This window comes from Ursus americanus, chromosome 12, assembly GCF_024610735.1.
Source record: "Ursus americanus isolate L20-20 chromosome 12, mUrsAme1.1.p, whole genome shotgun sequence".
Taxonomy (NCBI): domain Eukaryota; kingdom Metazoa; phylum Chordata; class Mammalia; order Carnivora; family Ursidae; genus Ursus; species Ursus americanus.
Genome location: NC_142138.1, coordinates 45,702,776 through 45,725,111, shown reverse-complemented (window position 1 = coordinate 45,725,111; position 22,336 = coordinate 45,702,776). Strand labels below are relative to the sequence as shown.

The window sequence follows — 22,336 nt, the reverse complement described above, 5'->3', positions numbered from 1 at the left end:
TAGATAAGGGGGTCAGGAAAGAACTCCCTAAATAAAGAACTTCTGACAGACGAACAGAAACCTAAATAAAATGCAAAGATCTGGGGAAGGAGAGTTGCAGAAAGCGAGGACAACTGCAGAGCTGAGGAGGAAACGAGCTGGGCGGGCGAGATGAGTAGGGAGCGTCAGTGGAGTCTCTTCTCTCAATATAAACCTTAGATTCAACGTGCCCTTCCACGCCTCTTGCCACAACTCCTATCCTGACCCGTGGCACTCACATCTAACCTACTTCGGGAATCTTCTCATTGTTCTTGCCCCGAGTATGTGTCCCACAGAACTCATCCTAAACCCACTGCCAGAATGGTTTTTCCAGAACAATTTCATCATGTCATCTCATAGTCAAGGAGTTGCCATGGCTTCTTAGTGCTAAGCCCTTCAGTTCTTCCACAAGCAGTTACTGGTTTCCTACTATATCTCAGACACTTTTCTAGCCACCATGCATACATTAATGCGCAAATGAAAACCAGGTTCCTGCTCTCACAGAGCTCATGTACTTGAAGGATAAGACAGACACCAAATAAGTACACCAATAAACATCAAGATAATTTCAGATAATGTTAAGTGCCAAGAAAAGAACAGAGAAATAGTGACCAAGGGAGTAATCTGAGGTGGTCTGAGGTGGTCTGAGGTTGTCTGAAAAATCTGGAGCCAGGGTCTGTTCTGGGAATGGGAATAGCAGGTGCCAAGGCTCTAATAGGGGCCCTTGGAGGGGGAGGGTTAGGGCACCTCCTGTGGGAAGTGTCCCTAGCATACCACAGAAACAAGCCACTCTCCTCTGAGTGACTAAAGCACAGCAACCATATTTCTATTGTGTGCTTGTCAACATAGTCAAGTTTGTCTCCCTCTGATAGGCTATGGGTTCGTTGAATATAAGAACCATAGCTAATTCATATTATGCTACCTGGAGCACCGCATGTCCCTGATAAATATCTGCAGACTTGAAGTAAATGGAGCTTAGGGTGCTAACATGGCAGGTAAAGCCATCCATTACTGAGCATAAATCCAACCTTCACTCACATTCCTGGATCTTGTTAAGCCAGTGTCCTTACGCCCTGGTTCTCTCTGGGTAAAACCTGAAAAAGTTTGCGAACTTTAATAAATCAACACAGGTATCCCCTACCTTCTGAAAGTTTGCTTTGCACCGCTCTGTTTTTAGGGAAGACCTATATTAGTGGAGATTATGCTTGGCTTTATGCCATTTGGGCTTATGAGAGTTTCATAGGAACACTCTACTTTCTAATAGCAGAGGATAACTGCATTACATGAATATAAAATTCTGGAACACAAATTGTTTGCCTGGTTAGAATCATTTTCTTCTCAAGAATTAACGTGGTTTAACTCCTGGATTGAATTAGTTGATTATCTCTTTCAAAAATAATTTAAGCTTTTGAAATTGATACCAATCAACATTTTATCTTGATTTAGTTTTGTTTAAAGATGTTGAAAGACTGTCACTGATCTATTCATCCAATTAATAATATTAATAATCAAAATTACTTTACATGTTTCTACATGCTAGGTGTAGTACTTGTTCCTGAGTATACACGGGTGAATAAAATACATATGTTCTGTTGCCGTTATGGACTTTATAGTCTTGTCAGGGATACAGGTAAGAAAAAAAAACAAATGAATGTATAACTACTACTATTCAAGAAACAAATAGCATACAGGGTAGAGAAGAACAGGGAGAATTTTGCATAGTGTGGTCACAGAATGCCTGACATTTAAACCATGACTCAGCTGTACGAAAAATCATATAGCTTCCAATAAATTCTAAATAATTTGCTTAATTCTGACAGGCGGTTTCCAATGTCCTATGGCCATTAAACTTTTCTATGTCCTTATAAAAAAAGATTTTTGAGGTTTGCCCTACACTAGTGAGAATTCGCTGTGTTTACTGAATACTGTCAGTGGAAAGTAAGAACGCTTACCAAGGAGAGGACGCTCTCCTCTTCGCCTGCCGGGAGCCCGCGCTTTATCACTGAGTGCAGCCGGGTTGAGCAGCAGCACTTGCGGTGTGTTTCCTAATGACAGCGATCCCTCGGAGTAGTTGCAAGCACACAGACCTCTGTGATCTCACGCTGGTCCAATCCCACACCCGGCACATCAACCCCTTAGGTTATGCAGTTCACCTGCTGAGAACATGATGTCTGGGGCACATGTCGGGGACGTTCAGGTTGGATCCTGTGACCTTGTCAGTCCCAGGGCCACGGGTCTTGTTCCAGCCCTGACCAGCGACTTCACAGCTCTGTGCTGCGGGCCCTGGGAGAGGCCCTGCCAGAGTGTAGACTAATTAGGGTAGATACACACAGCCTGGCAGAGTTAATCCCAGAGGGCTTTTATAAATCCAGCGACATGGTTCATTCTGAAGCAGCTCCCCCAATCTGCTCAGATGCCGGACCAAGGAAATGCCGGCGCTGGAGAGGCATGAAGGAGCGGCTGATGGCCATGTCTGCGTACGCCCGACCCAGACAGGAAAACAAGTGGGAATTCCAGAGACCTAAGAAACAACTATGGAGCCTCTCCCATTCCCCAGCCCTGCATTCCTGAAGGGAATGTGTGTAAATACTAATTAATAAAGAGAAGGACAATCAGCCACCAGACAGGAATTCTTTGGCCGAGATTATCGATCCGGTTTTAAGCAGGTTTTAAGCCTGCTAGGAGCAGGCTCACTGGCAAAGCAGCACATCTAAGACTGTTCCGTGACTGTCGATTTGTGGTTCATCAAATAAAAACACAGGGTGTCTAATCTAGGCCTGCAACAGCTGAGAAGTGATAAGAAGAGCAATAAGGGAGTCAGGGAGAGAGAGCCCGAGGGGGGCGGAGTGACCTTGGAGGAGAGGCCGTCCTCTTTCTGTTCAGAGGACTTATTTACCACTGGGGGAAACACTTGTTTAGTTCCAAGACTAAACTCAAATAAGGATCTTAAATATAAATCTATCATTGTTATGAGAACCTATAATTCCCACAAGCATTTCTTACCACGTTGGATTCCTTCTTTTATTCATTCACCAGTATATTCAAACACCTACTGTGTGCCAGATATTGTGCTGCTGGGACCTCAGAGCCTCCAAAGCAAACAGAGGAAGTCTAGCAGGGTGGGACTGGGGAAGACAGAAGACGAACTAATAAACAATCAAGTGCTATGAAAAGCAATAAGGCAAGTAAGAATGGGCGAGGATGCAGAGTGATAAGAAGGGGCCTCAAGAGAACCCCTCCTTAAGGGCTATTATATAGAATGGTCGAGGAAGTCTCCTCCGCTAAGTGCCATTTTTGCAGAAAGTGCATGGTGAACCCTGGGAAGGTGGGGGGGGGGGGGTGGAACGCATTCCAGGCAGAAGGGGAGAAACAAGTGCAAAGTCTCAGGGGCAGGAGTGTGCTTGGCACCAAAGTTGTGTGGCTGTGCGGATGAGGGACAGAATGGTAGGAAATGAGACAGAGATGGAGGCAGGGGCCAGACTATGTGGGGCCTAGTAGGCCATGAAAAGACTGAGATGGGAAGCCGTGGAAAGGTTTCGAGCAGAGGAGTGACGGTATCTAACTTAGACTTTACAGGGATCACTCTGGCTGTGTCTGCAACATAGAGGAGAAGCAGAAATACTCCAGGGACGACGCTAGGGTGGTCGATCATTAGCACGTTATTAACATGAGCGTCATCACCCATACCGGGAAGCCCCGGTCAAGGTGAGTTAATCATGTCTTCCTTGAGCTGGAATTCAAAACCGTGGAATTTCGATGAATCAGAAAGTTTGTGGGAGGGAGTAGTCTTATCACTACACTGTTCCATGTAGTACCCACCAGCCTCATGTGGCTATGGAGAACTTGCAATGCAGCTGGTCCGAATGAAGACATTCTAGAAGCATAAATTACACTGAGTTTTGAAGACCTGGTATAAAAAAACCCTAAAAATCAGAATGTAAGATATCTCATAAATAATTTTTATATGACTACATATTGAAATGATAATGTTTTGGTTATATCGAGTTAAATAAAACATACTTTTTTTCTCTCCTCAAAACTCTTATTATATATAGTGTGTATGTCACATAATTAGCATTTTATTAGATATTCTAGTTTCCTTTTTTAAAGATTTTATTTTCTTGAGAGAGAGAGTGAGAGAGAGAGAGAGAGCATGAGCAGGGGGAGGGGCAGAGGGAGAAGCAGACTCCCCGCTGAGTGGGGAGCCAGATGCAGGACTCCATGTGGGGCTCCATGCCGGGCTTGATCTCGGGACTCCAGATCATGACGTGAAATGAAGGCAGATGCTTAACCCACTGACCCATCCAGGTGCCTATTGTTTTTTGATAAAAGCCTAACTTCAGCAAAATGACAAGGGCCTGTCTTTTTCTTTAGACATTTCAGGGCCCAGTACACCCTGTTAATCATACAACGTGTGCTTTGTAAATGTTTGATCTTGTAACAAAAGGAAGGCCATGAATGCCAAGCTGTTGGCAAGCTGCTCTTAGAATTCTCAGGATCCAGTTTGTCTTACTATGTATGGTCATTCCCACAGCAACCTCTAGACAAGTTGCAATGAAAAGAATAATGTGGCTTCTCTTCTCAAAGGAGTTAATTTGGCAAAGCAATGATAAAGGGAAGTAATCTCACTCTTAGGAGCACATTTTCCAAATGGAGTCAGAAGTTTTGATTACAGGCTCTTTTTCTTCTGCTACCTCTGGTCCCCATGGCCTGCTGATCACTCCTTGTGCCAGGATTCAGTCCTGAATTTCCCCTGCTGTTGGTGATGAATGTAGACAAGACCTGCCTTCGGGCCCATGGAATCCAGATATTAAGACTCAGGTTTATCTCCACAACACGGAAGAGGAAAGTTCTGCTCAGGACTGGAAAAACATAGTCTTGAAATTAACTTCACCTTCATGTTTCTTTTTACTTTTTTCATATTTTATCTTTTACTACAACATATAACAGAAATAGGTAGGGAATTTTTTTTACCTTTTTTTTTAATGTGGCTACTAGAAAATCTTAAATCACATTTGTGGCTTGCATATTTCTATTGCAGAGCCCTGGAATGGTAAACTGAATTATCCAAACAAATCCTTCATTATTTCAAGACTTGATGGAAATGTTTCCAAATGTACTGTCCGTTTCCTAGTTTTAATAAACAAAATCATGCAAAGTATAACTAATGTGATTAAATTTACTTTCATTAATGTGGTGAGTGTATCAGTTATCCTGCATCATCAAAGCTTTATTCTAAACATTACTCAGTGGTCCCAGTGTTGTGAAGATGGTAAAAATGGCTCTCCCACATTGGCTTTGCCCTTGGAGAGGCCCCTGGCATGGGGTTCAGAGCATGAACTTGATAGGTTTCTTGGCTGAGATCATAGGGATATATTTCTCAAGAGTTGGTGTGAGGGGCGCCTGAGTGGCTCAGTTGTTGGGTGTCTGCCCTCAGCTCAAGGCATGATCCCCGGGTCCTGGGATCGAGCCCTGCATCGGGCTCCCTGCTCCGCTGGGAGCCTGCTTCTTCCTCTCCCACTCCCCCTGCTTATGTTCCCTCTCTTGCTGGCTGTCTCTCTCTCTGTGTCAAATAAATAAATAAATAAATAAATAAATAAATAAATAAATAAATAACTCTTAAAAAAAAAAAAAGAGTTGGTGTGAGAACTGTGACTTCCCAGAAGGACAAGCTTTTCTGGATCATTCTATCTGTCATCTTACTAATTCAGCTTTTCACCTCCCAAAGGTATATATGTCATGGGTTGGGCCCCAAACTCAGGCAGGGCAATGAAAACTATAGGGTGGATCCACGCACCGCACAGGGGCTTAGAGGTTCTTAAGGAGGGTGGATTTACACAAGAGAGTTTGTGGTGTGGGAATGGGGTGGAGAACCCACACAGAGACAGCCACTAATGTGAACTACCCTCAGGCCACATCTCTCTCAATCCTATGGTGACTTTCCAATGTTCCAGAAATGATCCAGCTCTAGAGGAACAAGCTGAACTCACCCGAGGGGAGTCCATCTCACTGGAGGTGGCCATACACACTCAAAAGACAACTTACCGGCGGCATCTGGGGGGCACAGTTGGTTAGGCATCCGACCCTTGCTTTTGGCTCAGGTGGTGATTTCAGGGTTGAGAGATCGAGCCCCATATTGGGCTCTGCACTCAGTGCAGAGTCTGCTAAGACTCTCTCTCCCTCTCCCTCTGCCCCTCTACTCTGTCTCTGTCTCTCTAAAATAAATAAATAAATCTTGAAAAATAAATAAAAAATAAAAAGACAACTAACTGATTTATAGAAGAAGTTAATCATCAGGGATCAAAACATTTGGGTCAGAGAGTCACTTTGCTTTGCTCTCTGTGGGAGAGTCTGCTCAGGAGGACAAATCTGTCAGTATTTGGAGCTTACTTGATAGGCACAGACAGTGAATAGGGGAGATAGAAGGATATCCCAAACATTTGGAAATGACAGGCATCGATACTCTCTGAAGAATTAAACTATAAAGTCAAATCACCCAATGGTTCAGAGAAGAGCCATCTGGACTAACGGTTAGCTTGGAGTGAAACTCAAAAAATATTTATGATCTGCATGCCTGTTTAATCTAGGAGTTAGTGAGACAGAAAGATTCCCAGGCCAGAACAAAACTTTCATGGAGGAGTGTGTTAATCACCCACGGAAGTACAGAAACAAATTTTGCTGGCCCATCCACACCAACCCAAGAGGCCGGGGGGGTTCCTGACTGGCGGTGGAATGGAGAAAGACATACTGGCTGTCCAAGTGTGGGCTATCCCAACATCTGAGTCCTAGAACTAAGTTGCCTGGTTCTGAATCCAGCATCACTAAGCTGATCATTGTCTTCCTGGGCAGCTTTTCAATAGGAGAGACCAGGCTATTGAGCTTGGCTTGATTATCTTGTCTGCCTGAGTTATGTTTTTCCAGCCTGGTAAGTTAATTGAATTTATGATTGGAGATAGCTATCTCTTATGAATTTTTAAGCATGGAGTTCATTTATGTAATGAAGCACATAAATGAATTGTGTTTCCCAAGCTGTAAGACTTAACCAAGTGGCAAATTCACCAAGTCCAGCTAGCGTATCCCTCCTATTGACAGCCCTCTGTGTTCCTGAATTCCACTGCCTTCCAGTACAATCTTAAGCAGTGAGCACAAAGAATCATGTTCCAATCTGGCTAAGATGTCCAACTTGGAATCTACAGGTCCAAGCTGCCGACCATAGCCCCACATTATGGACAGCTGTATAGACCATAAAACCTATGCAACAGAGAGGGAACAGATACTGAGCTGAATTTTTACTTACCCAAAGACAGCTCTTGAATATTTTTTAAGTGTAAGTCTCTGTTATTAGCCTTTTGATATATTAAAAATATAAAACCAGGATTGTGGTTTATTCACTCATGCAACCAACAAATATTTATTGAAGATGTGTTATGTTTCAAGCCCTGTTCTAAGTGCTGGGGACATATGTTAGCAAATAAAACACACAAAGATATCTATTCTCAAGGAAATTATAGTCCAGGAGGGTGGGCAGGAAGGAGACAATCAGTTAACAAAATTAAAAATATATGCAGTATTTTGGACAGAGATATGTGTTATTTAAATTTTTGAAAATAACAGTAGAATCAGGGAAGGAGAATCCAGAGTGCCTGGTGGACAGACTGCAGAACTAAAAAGGCTCCATCAAGTGCTGTCTGGTTTAGGCCCATGAGAGTGAACACATGACCACACATGTTCTTCAAAGACTCATTTGCAAAACCTGCAGCCTGAGGAAGAAAGCTGAAAAGAGAAGCTAAGTACATTCGTCACATCTATCCTATATAAGGGCACTTTCACCTGGGCTTTCACTGTGTTCTCATAAGGAGCTTCTTTAGGACCCATCCCCAACTGTGTGCTTGTTGAATGACTGTTTCAGAGGCAGCAGTACTCTGCTGTTCACCAATATGCATTCCCACAAACCAGCACCTCCTCACACGCCCCTGGGCCACCTTTCTCCCTCCTCCCCTTCTCAAAGGGCAAGAAGGGGAGAGGCTTCTTTCAACTGCCCCAAAAATCCCTTGACCACCTCCCATGGCAAAATTCCCTCATTGACAAGGGTTGAAGTTCTGTGCCTCTTAATCTGAAAACATCTCAGTCCTTAGATCTGTGATGCCTCTCTGAACACTGTGCCCCAGATTCTTTCCCAGCCAGGCCTTTCAAATCTATGCAAATCCACACTCACTCAGAAGGGCGGTTTGCTCCATGGGATTCCTCCTCCTCCACATTCCCATTCCTCTCCCTGGGTTTGCTCTTTAGATCATAATGTGGGTTGACTGGCTTACATTTTCCCTTTTTAATATGGAAAGCACTAGCTAACAACACCTGACAGAGTTATTAAATAAAATTAAGTTAGCGGTGTATTTTGCCCATTTCCCCAAAGAGCAGAAATTGCTTCCTTTCAAGACAGCTTAAACAAAAACATAACCCTTATATGACGCCCTCCAACTTAGAGTTTGGTCAAGCCAGAACTCAGAATACGTCTCATAACACAAGAGTCCTGTCTAGTCCTTCAAGGTCAGATGTTCGGGACATGGATTCCTGTCAACACCATCCAATATTTACCAGGTCCGATATCAGAGCTATACAAAGTTAAACATTCCTTATCTCTTCCTTTTCATATCCTACTTGCAAAGAATAAGCAATCAAATGTGTTTAATAAATAGGCAAGGCGAATAAACAGAAAAGAAATAAATTAAGGAGGCTGATGTTTTCATAGAAACAGCATTCTTATATTCTTTAAAAAGGCTTAGGTTCTAGACTACTTCTGAGCCTATCTGGATATGGATAGGAGCAGGCATTGGGTTCTTGATAGACCCTACAAAACATGTATTACTTTACATACTGCACTGATGGGAAAGGAGAAGAGCCAGCTCTCAGTAGCCAAGTCTCAAGATTTGTAAACTCTGGTTGGGGCCTTAAGACAGATCTTTTTCTTTGAGGCAACCATCTAATGTAAAACCTGATGTAAAACTTTCTTCTCTTTATCTGACATTAGAAAAAAAAAAAAAAAGCTTTAGAAAAGTTAAGTTTTTCCAAACTTAGACAGCTCAGGAGATACAAAGCTGGGATTCAAATCCAGGTGTAATTGGCCCCAAAAGCCATGCTCAACCCAAACCCATAGCCCTGAGTCATTTGCCAGATACCTTGGGATAGTCTCCCTAAATATAGGGTTGGCTGCCCACTAGCATGCAAAGCTGAGAGGATAAATGGCTTTGGGACAAGTACAAGGTGACCCAGCACTGAGTGAGTAACAAGTCAGGTACCACAGCTGCCTCCAGGCGTAGAAGCCAAGCAAAACCATGGCCAAGGGAGTGTTCCCGCCTCTTCAACTGGGGACCTTTCAAATAGTTACTCCAGTAGGGACAGGAATGAAACTTTCTTTAGCAAGCAGAGAGTATTTGGATGAACGCTAATTCATGACATATTGTGCTTACTTATAACTTACCAGCCACTCCAGGATCTCACAGTTCTTCCTCAAACAATTTATCGTGACACTATCTTGTGAGGTAAGTGCTTCATTCCACAGAACAGTCAGAAGAAAAGTGAGGAGCTCACAGGAAGTCAACAATAGTATTTGCATGCTGTGTTTATTCAAGTCTAGTCAAAAACCAGAAACCACTCTAGGTTTCTCAAACAGAGAAGATTTAATACAGGGAATTGGTTACAAAGATCAGGGAAGAGCTGAGAAACCAAAAAAGACATAGGAAAGCAATCTCCAGAGAAACAAGAGCAGACATCTGCTACTATGCCTCAGGACAGAGAGTCAATAGTAGTGCTACCAGATCCCAGGGGTAGGACTGCCTTGCTGGGTCCAGGGAGGAGGTGCAGCCAACAGGGGGCACGCTGACCAAAGTGGGGGCTAGGGATGGAGAGAAACACCCTGGCTCTTCCCTTTCTCTCGCCCTCTGGTCTGCTACCAGCTCCTCCCAATGACTGAGCTAAGAAGCTAGAAGGGAGTTCGGGAAATGTACTTCCCTACCATGCAGGGCTGGACAGAGAAGGCCCAATTCTGAATCTAACGGCGAGTGCGCACTACGCAGAAATCAACAATGAGGTGGTGAAGAGGCTGCAGATATGGCAATCGGTGGGATGGGGTGGGGGAGGAGAGATGGAAAGTATCACCGCAGGCCACTGATTAAAGAGGATTAGGTAGCACACAAGGACTTTTCCCTACCCATTCCTGGCAAGCTTGATTATCCAGTATCTTAAGCATTTTCAGGAAAGTGAGGAAGGGGGCCATAAGAGCAGGCTGAAATACAGGAAAAGCGTGAAATCCAAGGGAGTATTAAAGAATAATGCATGTTTGTGTTACAAAATAGAAGATTTAGAAGCAGCACAGAACTAACTTCCTGTAGACACAGCTCATTATAATAAAGCTGGTCTCGAAGGATAGAGATTGAAAGCAGCAGCTGACTAAGGAGCCACGATAGGAGAGAATCAGACCCAGCTCTAGCAGAGGGTGGACAGCTGTATGTCTGGACTCCCATGTGTCTCCGTCCAGGATTGCAGAGGCAAGGTCCTCACTTCCCCGGGGGGAGGAACCGTGATTTATTCCTTCATTCCACAGAAACTCACCGAACACCTGCAGTGTACCAGGCACTATTCTCCACACCGCAGTGAAAAAGCAGACAAATAGGAACACCCCAACCCTTCCCGTCAGCTAGAGCAATACCATCCGCCACCTATGGAGGAAAGAGAAGTGGGGGGGTGTCTTGGCAGGACATGGTCAGAGAGAATCCGAAACTCCTACTTCCTCTGTTATTCCTGGATCCGCCGGACAGATTGACGGCAGTTACACACGCAGTAGGGGACACATCTGTTTCATCAATAAAGCTCTTACTATAAAGAGCAATGAGATTGCCCCCCCTGGGTTCTGGTTTGTTCAGTTCAACACAACAAACATTTATGGGGTGCCGCCTATCCTCTGCTCCGAACGGGAGCCACAGAGATAAACATTTTGTTAGAAAAGCACTGCCCCCGCCCTCCGTAGAGTAAGATTGGCACATCCGTCCAATGTCCAATGCAGAAATTGCTGCCAGAGACCGGAGTCCTGCACAGATTCATGCAGAGGGTGGGGATCAGTTTCCCCACCAGTGCAAAGTGGTGGCGATGCCGATCAGGGCAATGCAAAGCCAACCCAAACCAGCTCTGCAGCCCTCCCGTGACGGAGGGCTGATTTTCCACAAGGGAGAGGCTTTTGGATTTCACCTCTTGAGATGTACAGGGCTCTCCTCGGCAGCACACAAACTGAAGCTGCAAGCACTCAGAGGAGATCAGCACGGCCCCTTGGCAAGGATGACACGCACATTCATGAAGCATCTCCCGTTTTTGTGACTAGGTTGAACACAGAGGAGATTTAAGGTAATGAAATTTTAAGGTATGAAACCATGATATTGGATACGTGCCATGACACATTTGTCTAAACCCGTAGAACATACACCACCAGAAGTGGACCGCAACATCAACTCTGGACTTGGGATGGTAATGATGTGTCAGTGGAGCTCCGCCTATTGTAAGAAAGGTCCCACTGTGGTGGGGGGTGTGGATGATGGAGGAGGCTGTGCCTGTGTGTATTCGGGAAATCAATGCACCTTCTGCTCAATTTTGCTGTGAACCTAAAACTGCTCTTAAAAAAAAATAAAGTCTTAATTTTTTTTTAATGACTAACAAGAACAAAGAAGTTCAGGCCGTAAAGCAGCTGAGTAAACTCCCTGGACCAACCAGACCCACATGAGACAGGCCCCTGAGCTGCTCTGCCGGGCAGAGGAAGTTCCAACAGGCCCAAGGGGCCGGGAGAGCCTCAGAGCCCTTCTCTTCCCATCTGGAGGGGGGGCAAGGAGTGGAGACCAGGGTATCTGAGTCTAATCTCCTCCTTTTGTATTAATGCTGGCAAAAAATACACCTAAGTAATTTAGCTAGTCTACTATAACTTACTTTTTGATTTATTGATAATTAGGAGGAAAAATACCTCTGAACAAGATTTCTTACATTGCAAATCTTTTTTTTTTTTTTTTAATGAGTTCCTCTGATTTTTTTTAATGTGTTCCTCCGCTAAGGAAAAACAAGGAGTCCATTCCTTATTTAAGGTTCCTGTCTCTTCTGACAGTACTGCTGTTATCTTAAAAGTTTCTATTTCGTAAGAGAGAGTAAGTCAGGCACCTGGGTTGGTTAAGCATCTGTCTTCGGCTCAGGTCATGATCCCAGGGTCCTGGGATCAAGGCCCACATCGGGCTCCCTGCTCAGCAGGTTTTCTGCTTCTCCTTCTCCCTCTGCCCCTCCCCCCTGCTCAAGCACACGCACTCTCTCTCTCTCTCAAATGAATAAATAAAATCTTAAAAAAGAAAAAAAGAGAAAGAGAATGAGTCATGTCCAAACCTGGACATCTTGGTGTGGAATCTCTGCTTCCCTCAGTATCTGTTCGCCTTGAGAAGTTACCTTCTTAACCATAATCACGCTAGCCGTGTCCATGTCCTCAGCCACAGGATGCTGGATATCATGTAGCAATTTGCACTGCGCCCTCAATCTGTTTGTGTTTTCCAGAAAGGATGAGGGCTGCTGGAGGCCTGCTGGGGGGAGGGGGCTTCCCTACCCCCACCCTCACGCAGCACTTGCAGGCTGGGGCTCAGCCGGATTGCCCACGAAGCACCTCTCCTCTGTTCTGACCCAGGGCAGACCTGCTCCCCCACCCCGCCCGTGGCTTCCTGCTGCCTCATTCTCGGTGAATTTGTCTAGGAAAGAAAGTTCATCGCTCAAACCCGTTTCTAAGTAGCATTTTAATCATGACGCTCTACTAAGGGGTTTTGCTCCTTTCGACGCCTGGAGACATCACTGAAGCGTGGGCCTTGTCTACAAGCTCAGCACAGTGTCACTGCTGTCATTGGCTAGAGCAACCAAGTCTACATTATAATTAATCCAGCAAGTGTTCTGGGATGAACGTGAAGGCTGGGTGGATTTTCTGTTTGTTTGCTTCTCTGGTTGCCTGATGGAGTAGTTTCACAGGTGTGGGAGGGCAGGAACCGCTTCCGGGATTGCCCTTCCTCCTCGGCATTAATCAGAAAATTTTATACCAAGGTTAATGCCTTGGGAAGCAGTGAAGTTAGCTGTGGAAGGAAGCTGAATTCATCCCTGGGCAGAATCGATAACACAAGAAAAAAGCAAAAAATAAAAATAAAAATAAATAAACAGAAGGGCATCCAAAACTGCCTGCCATTCACCAGGGGATGCAAATAAGGAAAAATTTTATTTAAAGCCATAAAATCTTTTTTTTTTTTTCTGTTTTTGAGTAAAGGTACTTTTCCTAGTTTTCAAAGTCTGAGTCATCGTTTTAATACACAAAAATTCAAGTTAGCCAGGTGAGATCGAAAAGATAAAATAGTTCCCCACGGAGAACCAATGACTCATTTCTCAGTCCCTGCAGCACTTTTTGCTCTTCCTGGGTCAGGGACCCAGCAGCGTGTCTCCTATCTTATAGCCTTCACCTCCCTAGGCCCCCTTGAGAGCAGGGGGAACATCTTGACCTTCCTAGTACCCCAAGCTGGCACACAGTGAGTGCTTGGGATGGGGTGCCAGCTGACTGGGTCATGGTTAAGGGTCCAAGCTCTGGAACTAAACAAGGGGGTTTGAGCCCCAGCTCTGCCCCATCCCAGTATGTGCTCCTAACCAAGTTACTTTAGCCTTGCCATGCCTCCCTTTTCTCAAGAGGGGAAATTATAGTACCTGTGTTCCAGGATTTTCATCAGAAGAAAATGAAAATCATCCTAGTACATGGTTACTGTGACTAAATCATGATGATCTAGACAGAAAAGTTCATCAATGCTAGTAAAACAATTTCTTATTTAGGAAGTGTTCAGGCAAAAGAAAACCTACTTTTCGGATGGCCCTTAGTGAAGATGGGAGTGTTCGGAGGTGGGTGTTGGGGAGAAACCACCAATTTGTCCAGTGTCATCAAGAAGGCTTTGAAGACTTGAGGTCTCGGGAGCTCTTAATTGAAGGAAGAATCCAGTGAGTTTACCCAGAAGAGTCTTCCAGACAAGTAGGAGAATCTCAGAAAATTGTTCTGTGCTGCACTCTCAAGTTCTCTTCCCCTGAAAGCTCTTCTCAGAACAGCAACTCCCCGCTGACCTTGGAAGAGACGGACACTGCCAAGCAGGTACAGACCTTGTCATGCAATCAGCTGCCACCAAGCCTTCCTCTAGGGCATCACTCATCCAGTCCCCTATGGGTGATGTGCCCTACAGGTGTACCTGGTTAACTTATTTTGCTCCAAGAGTTGTGCATCCATTGTACACCAGCTGCATGTCTAAGACTGTGATAACCATAATATTGCATATGTCAGTGCTAAAATAAAACAAGCAGACCCACAAGTACACGGTCCTTAATATCTGAGTGATTGCCGGGGACAAAGAAATGGTGGGTCTGAATTTGCTCTCAAACTCCCACAACCAGTTTAGGTCTGGAACCATTGGATGCTTTGAACCAAATCAGTTTAGGAGGTATGTTCATAGACACTATAAACTATTATCCTTAGAAGAAGATAAATGTTCATTTAAAACTCTTCTAAAAATTGGTAATAGTAACTATTTGATACAACAAGCCTAGAGCAGCCATGAAAATAAGCTCTGGTACACGTGTCTGTCTCTAAGATAGCAAAACAAAGAATCTGAGATCTGGACCACTGATTCATTGTGCCCATGTTACAGCTAGGAAAATGAAAACCCTGAGAAATCAAATGGCTTGTGCACACACACACACACACACACACACACACACACACACTCCACATAAACTTCTCCCTCTTAGTGAAAGGAGTAGGTGCCCCTTTTTCACGACCACTTTTGATTTTAAGACTTGGCTATTTCACATGGCCTTGAAACCCAGTGCACTTTGCTCTTGGATTAACTGAACTATTTGAACTAAAGGCTGAACTTGTTCTTAATCTTCTTTTTGAAATGCTGACTTAAAGAATTAGTGCCTTGCCCAACATGTCACAGGCACAGAAGGAAGCAAGGAGCACGCATGCTCCCTTCTTTAGCGCCACAAAGTTCCTAGTCAGAGATCCGGGACCAGATTTTCGTGGAGCCTAGGTCAGATCCAGCATACACGGTTAGAGACCAAAGCAGAGGCAGAGATAAGTGGAGGCTATCTGGAGAGGCACCAGATACCATCAGGAGAGAGCGTGGTGGCCTGAGCTGAGGCTCTGCTGCAGGAAGCCGCTCTCTGGGGTAATTCAGCATGGGCGCAACTCTCCATGGGAGACCCTCAGAAAGGGCATCTTTCCCACACCTGGTGTTCTTGGTGCCCATCCCTGCCTGATGGTGTGATAACCATCCCTACCCCGCTGGGCTAAACAGCAACTGCAAACCAGAGTCTGTGAAGACTGCCTGGTAGCATTAGAGTCATATCACCAGTTATAAGACAACCTTTCTGCCCCATGTAGAAAGAGGCACAGTGACTTCCTGGGGTATGGGACAAAGTGCTCACACACCCCGAAGTACGTCTTGGAGTGTTCCGAGGAGGCTGCAGGGAACCTGGGGTTCATGTCACATGGTCAGATCCAGACCCCTCTCTATTACAAAACACAGAGCTCTCCCTATCTTCCCGCAGAATTCCCCAACATCGCACACGCTGTCTCACTCAAATCCTCCGTGGTGTTTCTGTCTTGTGGACGCCCATAATCATTATTAGAACCTGACTGCCAAATGATACAAATGTGTCCAATGAGAAGGAGAAGAGTCCACAGTGATTTTTCCTGGGATCAGCTTCCATTATGGGTTCTCAGATACCATACAAATTTTTCCAAGATGCTTTAAAGGTGACATGGAAATGACCGCACAGGAAAGGCACAAAGCTAGTAGCTATTCAGCTAAGAAAGGCCCCAGTTACCCAGACACTGATGCCACCTGTCCTGCTTCCAGAGGCAGGCTCGCAGGTTAGCACGAGGCAACGTGCAGTAGGTTTGGGGAAGTGAGGGACCACAGAGGAGTCAGGTCAGTGGTGGAGACAGCCCCTGTATCCCGTAGGAGGGAGCGTAACTGCCCGAGCATCCCTTCTGGGCTCCCAAGGATCATCGTACACACAGAGCAGTGGAAAGGTAAGTGATTCTCTGACAAGTCCTGTCTTGAGCTTGGACATGTGTATCACGATGACAAATAGGATGTGAATTCACATGTGAGAAAGGCATGTGGAAAGTTGATAGATCAGTGGAAGTGATTCTAGATTAAACCAACCCATCAGTTTAATTGTGGCATAAGCAAGAAGTGAGTCAGAAGGGCTCTTCTACCCTAAACTCTAGTTTATTCATTGTAATCATGTCCCTTATTTCTTAATGAAAAACAGAAATGCAGAGGAGCATTTGTTTCATGTCGGGGGGAAATAAGGCATTTTTAGGCTAGGGTCTCCTTTTTTTTTTTCTGCTCTGGAAAGAAAAAAAAATGTGGTTGTCAAAAAATATTAAGGACTAAATGAGTTGGAAACAAAGCAAAAGAAGGAGCCCTTTCTTCTCAACTAAGGGCTGGTTTTGGCTCGGCTTTCTATTGGAAATTCCCCTTGTTTCAAAGCCAGGAACCCCAGAGAGGGCCAGGTTCACAAGGCAGCAAATACTGGGGGGAAAAAGGGGGGCTTAATTCCGTGCAATGGGAAATGTGCACACCTTAATTCTACCACTGTGAGAGGTGGCATGGTGGTATGGTGGTTGTGGAGGTGCGTGCTGGAGCTAACTGCCTGTGTTGAAATCCCAGCTCTGCTACCTCCCAGCTGTGCAATGCCGGGTGAGGGAATTAACCTCTCTGTGCTCTGGGTTAACTCATGTGCATCAAATTCTACCTACCTCTCACAGGATTGTGGTGAGGATTAACTAAGTTAATACCTAGAGGATGCTAAACTAGTATGTTCTGGTTATTTTTACCGGCTGCAAATAATAGAAGCAGACAGCTCCTGAAAGCTGTTGAACGCTTCCTAATGATCATTCACTTTTCCACTGGCAGCATGACATCAGCTAAGAAGAAATAAAAGGCTATTTTGTAAATTTCCTGGATTCTCAGAAAATGGCCTCATGTCAGGGCTATGTATAGTTTGTTCTTCCCTCATTTGGCAAATATCTGACAGTAGCATCTAAGCATTAGAGGTACTGGCCTTCAGTGCAGGACCAAGGCAGACACAGTCCCGCCCGCATGATGCTTAGACTAGAGCAGAAGACAATGACCTCACGATTCACTTCAATACGGGGCAATGACTGTGGTAGGAAGATAAGCATGGGATTCTGGCCACTGACCAGGTGAAAGGCTACACCCCCAGATACCCAGCACAAGTCAAGTACCCAGTAGGTGCTCCATAAATGTTCCTGGGATTTAATGGACACAGCATGTACCGTGCTTTATTGTTTGTCTCGTGTTGCCCTTCATCTCATAATCGTCAGAGCAAAGATACATCTCCTATATTTTTGTGTCCCCAACACCTAACCTCATGCCTCACTCATTGAGTGGGGGCAGGGGGGCTGCAACAAATGCTTGCAGAATTGATCTGAATGACTGAGCAAACCTAGGGTATCTCTCCCCTAGTCTCAGTCCTAGGCCCACTGGTAGCTCCTGTTTCTGTCTGACTGCTAACTTTCTCAATGTGCTCCTTCCAGGAGCAGACCCACTCCCCAGCCCCAGGAGCAGACACGTGGCCAGGCCAGGTATTCCTCCGGCAATGGTGACTGGCCAAAGGGTGGGCAAGTGCCCCAAAAAGGGATAGTCAAAGTCCTTCCCTGGCCTGACGGCTGGACCTTGGTGTGATGGAGCTGAGAGAATGTCACTCTGTGCTGTTGGCAGTAACCACGCCCTACCACATGGGGTCCACGTGCAGGCACAAATGGAGACCAGCTTCGATGAGACATGGGAGAAAGAGCAGGCAAGGGAAGAGAGAGCCAGACTCAGAGGCCCTGGTTTCTGTAGTGCTTCCACTACGAGCTTCCCAGACTCGTCAACTTACCCATGCCCCTCGGATCGGAGCCAGGCTGAGCAGCTTGCTGGTGCCTAGACGGATTTGCAGTCGCTATTAACCCTCCTTTGGAGACCTTGTCTACTTTTACATCTTCGACCAAACCTCTAGGCATATGTCTTCCAGTTTCTAGCTCTAGCCTCAATCTAGCCTTAATTCGCAAGCCCTGGTGCCCCGTTTCCAACTCTTTGTGCTGGACATTTTCCTTAGTGGTCCACTGCCCCCTCACCCTCAACACGTGTAAAATTAACAGTTTCTGAGCTGCCAACCTTCTCTTCCAGGCTCTACGCTGACCTGAGCTGCCACCTTTCCCTGCCACAAGACCTTACCCCTCTGTCTCCTTCCTGCCCCCAGCCACAGTAACTGAGTCCCACAGCTGCTTCCTTCATACTGTTCCCTGCAGCTGTCCTTCCTTTCTATTCCTCGGCTGCCATGCGGGTTAGGGGCCTAGCTTCCTGCTGCACCCCCTGACTCAATTCTGACAAACCATGACCAGAAGAGTGAGTTTCCTAAGGTACCATCTACTGAATCATGTCCAGCCTTGGTGGAGCCCACAGAGCTGCCCATGAGCTAACATTCTAGCTTCCAACAACACTTGCGCCTGCAGGATCCCTAAACCCAGGATGTGTGGTCCCTGCTCTGCTCACACAGGCCTCAGCCCTTGGCTCGTCCTTTCTCCCATCAGCCATTCCCCCTGTGGTCCAGCTCAGACAGTGCTTTCCCCCGGGGAACCTTCTCTCATCACCCCAGTGAAAAGTAAATTCTCTCTTTGGAGGTCCCAAATCCCTTCTCTCTCTTTAAAAAAAGCTTTATGGATGTGGAGAACACGCTGCATGCCGGGCACTGGGGATATTAGTAAAGATAAAGCAGCCCCTGCTGGCACAGAACACTCCATCTACTAGTGAGAGGCATGGCAACACGTCCCACTTCACTTATCCCGCCTTCTCCTGGAAGCTTACATGTTTGCCTTGGCTCTCTGACCAGCTTGCAAGATATTTTAGCAAAAGGACGCGTTAAGACAGTTCCTGGTACAGTGCCCTACACATGGCAATTGCTCGGTGAGTAACCTGTAGAAGGCACGACCATGGTTGACAAATCCCTAAAGGAGATGTAAGACAAGTACTGTTCTTAAAATTGAGACCCATTCAATTTGGTCATTCTAACAGCTGTCCATGAAGTTTGCCAAATTCTGAAAACCCAGTCCCTGTCACAGTGCCACAAGCTTCCTCTATAGCATACGTCCTGTCGCGCTCCTCTGTCAAGGAATAGGAGGCCTGTCGTGGTCAGTTTGTAGCTGATTTAGACCCGTGAGTTGCTGCCATACAGAAACAAGGGGTAGTGGTTTAGGGTGGCGATCACCACTAGCCAGACATTACAAACACGCCTCTGGTGCGGACACAACTTCGCTTATTCAGCGATGACTTCCCAACGGCAAGCTCTGTTTGAAAGAGGCGTTGGTGCCACAGGATGGAACACCGGCCATTAAAAGCAGCAGGTGGTAGGACGGGTTACAGGCTGAGATGTTAGAGCATCTGTGAACCGTGCTGGTTTATAAAATGTCAACAAGTGAATTCTCTAAAAAAGAATAAAGCCTCCAGGTGCAAGTACTTTTAAACTAGTTATTTCACTAACTTGTTTTTTTTTAACTCTTCATCTGAGGCATCCCACACTTAGCTATCTTTTGCCTTTTTCTAGAGTTGTCTTTCTACACTGGGATTCGTTTGTTTTCCATGTGCTAAACTTTGAAAATTCACCCATACTTTCAAACTGATAACGTGTATGTATCTCAAGCCTAATTTTCTGAGTTGAAGATACCTGTTTGATGGCCTGACCATGACACGTCTAACCTTGCTTTTTGGGTTTCATTTTTTTGTTTTTGTTTTTGCTTTTTTTGGCATGGAAGAACATTTTTTAATAAATAACACTGTTTCATATCCAATCCAAAATGCTGACAGGAAATCATTCAAACAATTAAAATCAGGACGGTAAGTAGGAATGCTGATATATTTAATAGGAAAGGGACTCCTTGTTTTATTCTGCATACCAAAGTCTAGAGAGAACTCAGCATCAAGTAGATAATTCAAGTATTTACTGAATGAATGGGTTTCTGTTCATCAAGTGAGTGTATATGTCAAGTATAAGGAGCTATAGAAATTGGGGATTAAGGGATGCTTACATAAAATGATACCATATTAAAACTTTAAAATTATACGTGTTATATTCATAAGATCATACATTAAAAGTTTTCATTTTAAATGACTTTTTGTTACTAAAACAATATCCACAACTTACATTTATGACTTACCTATTTTGTCAACATTGTATGTACAGAATAGGAATAATATTTGCTGCCCATCAAAATGGAAGTGAACAAACTGTTTAATAAGCCTTAGGTTTATAAAGAGAGTTTTGTGCTGAAAATACTAATCCTGTCTAAGGTTTGAAATGGAAGCTTTTTCTCTAAAATTTTGCTTTGTAAAATACCAGTGCTTTGTGATAACTTATTTGGTAAACTTCCTGTAAACTATTTTAGACACCTAATAGAAGTAATTTTGAATGATGAAGATAATAGATTTCATTGTACAGGCTTTCCACTATTTAATTTCGGTCTAAATGTTAACTGTTGGACTAGTACATAATTATTTTCATAAAATGCACAATCATGACTGCCAATTTTTCCATGACTAACTATACCCTGCCAGATGGTTTTTAAGTTCTGCTAAGTCATATTTTCTTTTTCCAGAACTCTGTGTTCCCACTCCTAAGTCCCGCTGGCCTTTTTTCATAGTTTGCCTTTTACCTGAATTTGGGGTAAAATGAATTCACTGCTCTTTTTACCATTTTTATATGAATATAATAGTTTTATGTAAATTACTCTCAAGTTCACCTATGCTAAAACTTAACCTAACCCCTTCCTAGGGAGATATATACATTTTGTACAATTCATTCTAAAAAGTCAGGAAGTCTTTCCATGCAAGAACAGCCTCATCATATGACTGCAAATCTTCTGAATCACCCTAGAATCCAGGCTGTTAGAAAAATGCTAACCAGTTCCCAAACTTCCACATTTGTTTCCTGCTGTTTGGCTACCTCTCCTCCTGCTTACATTTTCTGGCTGTAGCAAGAATCATTAATCACTACTTAGACAGCTGGAGCTTGCTCTCAAGTAATACCATGCAACCCACGATGGATTTGCATTTTCTTACCAATCTGAGCATTATGGAACACTCACTGCCCAGCATTAGACAGAAAACTTTCAATGACAAATTTCGCCTCCTGAATGCCGATTAAAATATTTGGCTGCAGGCACAGTTCCCAAAAAAGTGTTCATTGATTTAGATGTATTAAAAGCCTACCATGTGCTCGTCATTGTGCAAAGGGTAGAGAGATGTAAAGAAAAAGAATCCAGTCCTTGTTGCCCCTAGGAGCTCTACGTGGGAAGAAAAATCAAATGAAGTACTGGATGAAACCAAGTCAGTGCAGTTAGTGGGGGTACCGAGGAAGGGCTGCAAAGCCACCCAGTTATTTCCAGGCTCCTCATCAACCACAGTGCATCACTGCTTATGCAAAAGCAATGGGACATCTCCTACGTGGCTCCGTGCTTGCATGCCTCAAGGAATAACCATCGGGATATTTCCTCTGGAGAACAGTGCGTTCCCCAAACTGCAAGCATTTTCTACACCTACTGCAGAGCATTGTTGAGTGCCTATGGATGAGTAAATTAATCAAGTAAGCCTGGGTTTATGACCCAATCTTACTTCCATGTATTGGGAGTAGAAGAAAGCATGGTTGTGGAAAGAAAGTCTCTGAGGTCAGAAGACCAGATCCGCATTGTGAGGCTGGCCGTAGGCTCCTCATCCCCAGAAGGATATCTGTGAGGTCCCCTCCAGCCCTCTGATACTGTAAGATCTAATCATAAAGGGAATGGTCAGGCCAGCCTGGTTATCGTTATAGTTTAGGAATGTTTCACACTTCTCAGAATCTTCAAGATACGTCATGTAAGAGGGAGCCTTTAGTAACCACTAAGCTCAAGTTAGCAAAGGAGGTTAAAAAAAAGAAGAAAAAAAGGAAGAGTGGGGAACAATTTTAACAATCAATTTGTTTCTGTGTGATAAATATCAACAGTAAAACTTTAGGAATGTATTCTTAACAGTGCCAAGCAGCAGTGATCTAGAAATCGTCTGGCCACAGTCTGATTGACGGTGATATCACAGAGATATTATTTACTATAGCCAGTCTGCTTCCTCTTTTTCTTGAAAATGGTAACAATTTTTTTAGCATTTTTCAAACTCTGAAGAATGTAATT

At 44.5% G+C, this 22,336-nt stretch overlaps 1 protein-coding gene and 1 non-coding gene across 4 annotated transcripts in view; one reads left to right on the top strand and one right to left on the bottom strand.

Annotated features, from left to right (window-relative positions):
• LOC123795193 (uncharacterized) overlaps window positions 1-22,336 on the bottom strand; it is a 222,184-nt gene that overhangs the window by 166,394 nt on the left and 33,454 nt on the right. The gene's annotated exons all lie outside the window — the stretch shown is intronic.
• Window positions 11,275-11,381, top strand: LOC123795460 (U6 spliceosomal RNA). The gene has a single exon (XR_006780508.1). It is a non-coding gene; the product is annotated as a U6 spliceosomal RNA (small nuclear RNA).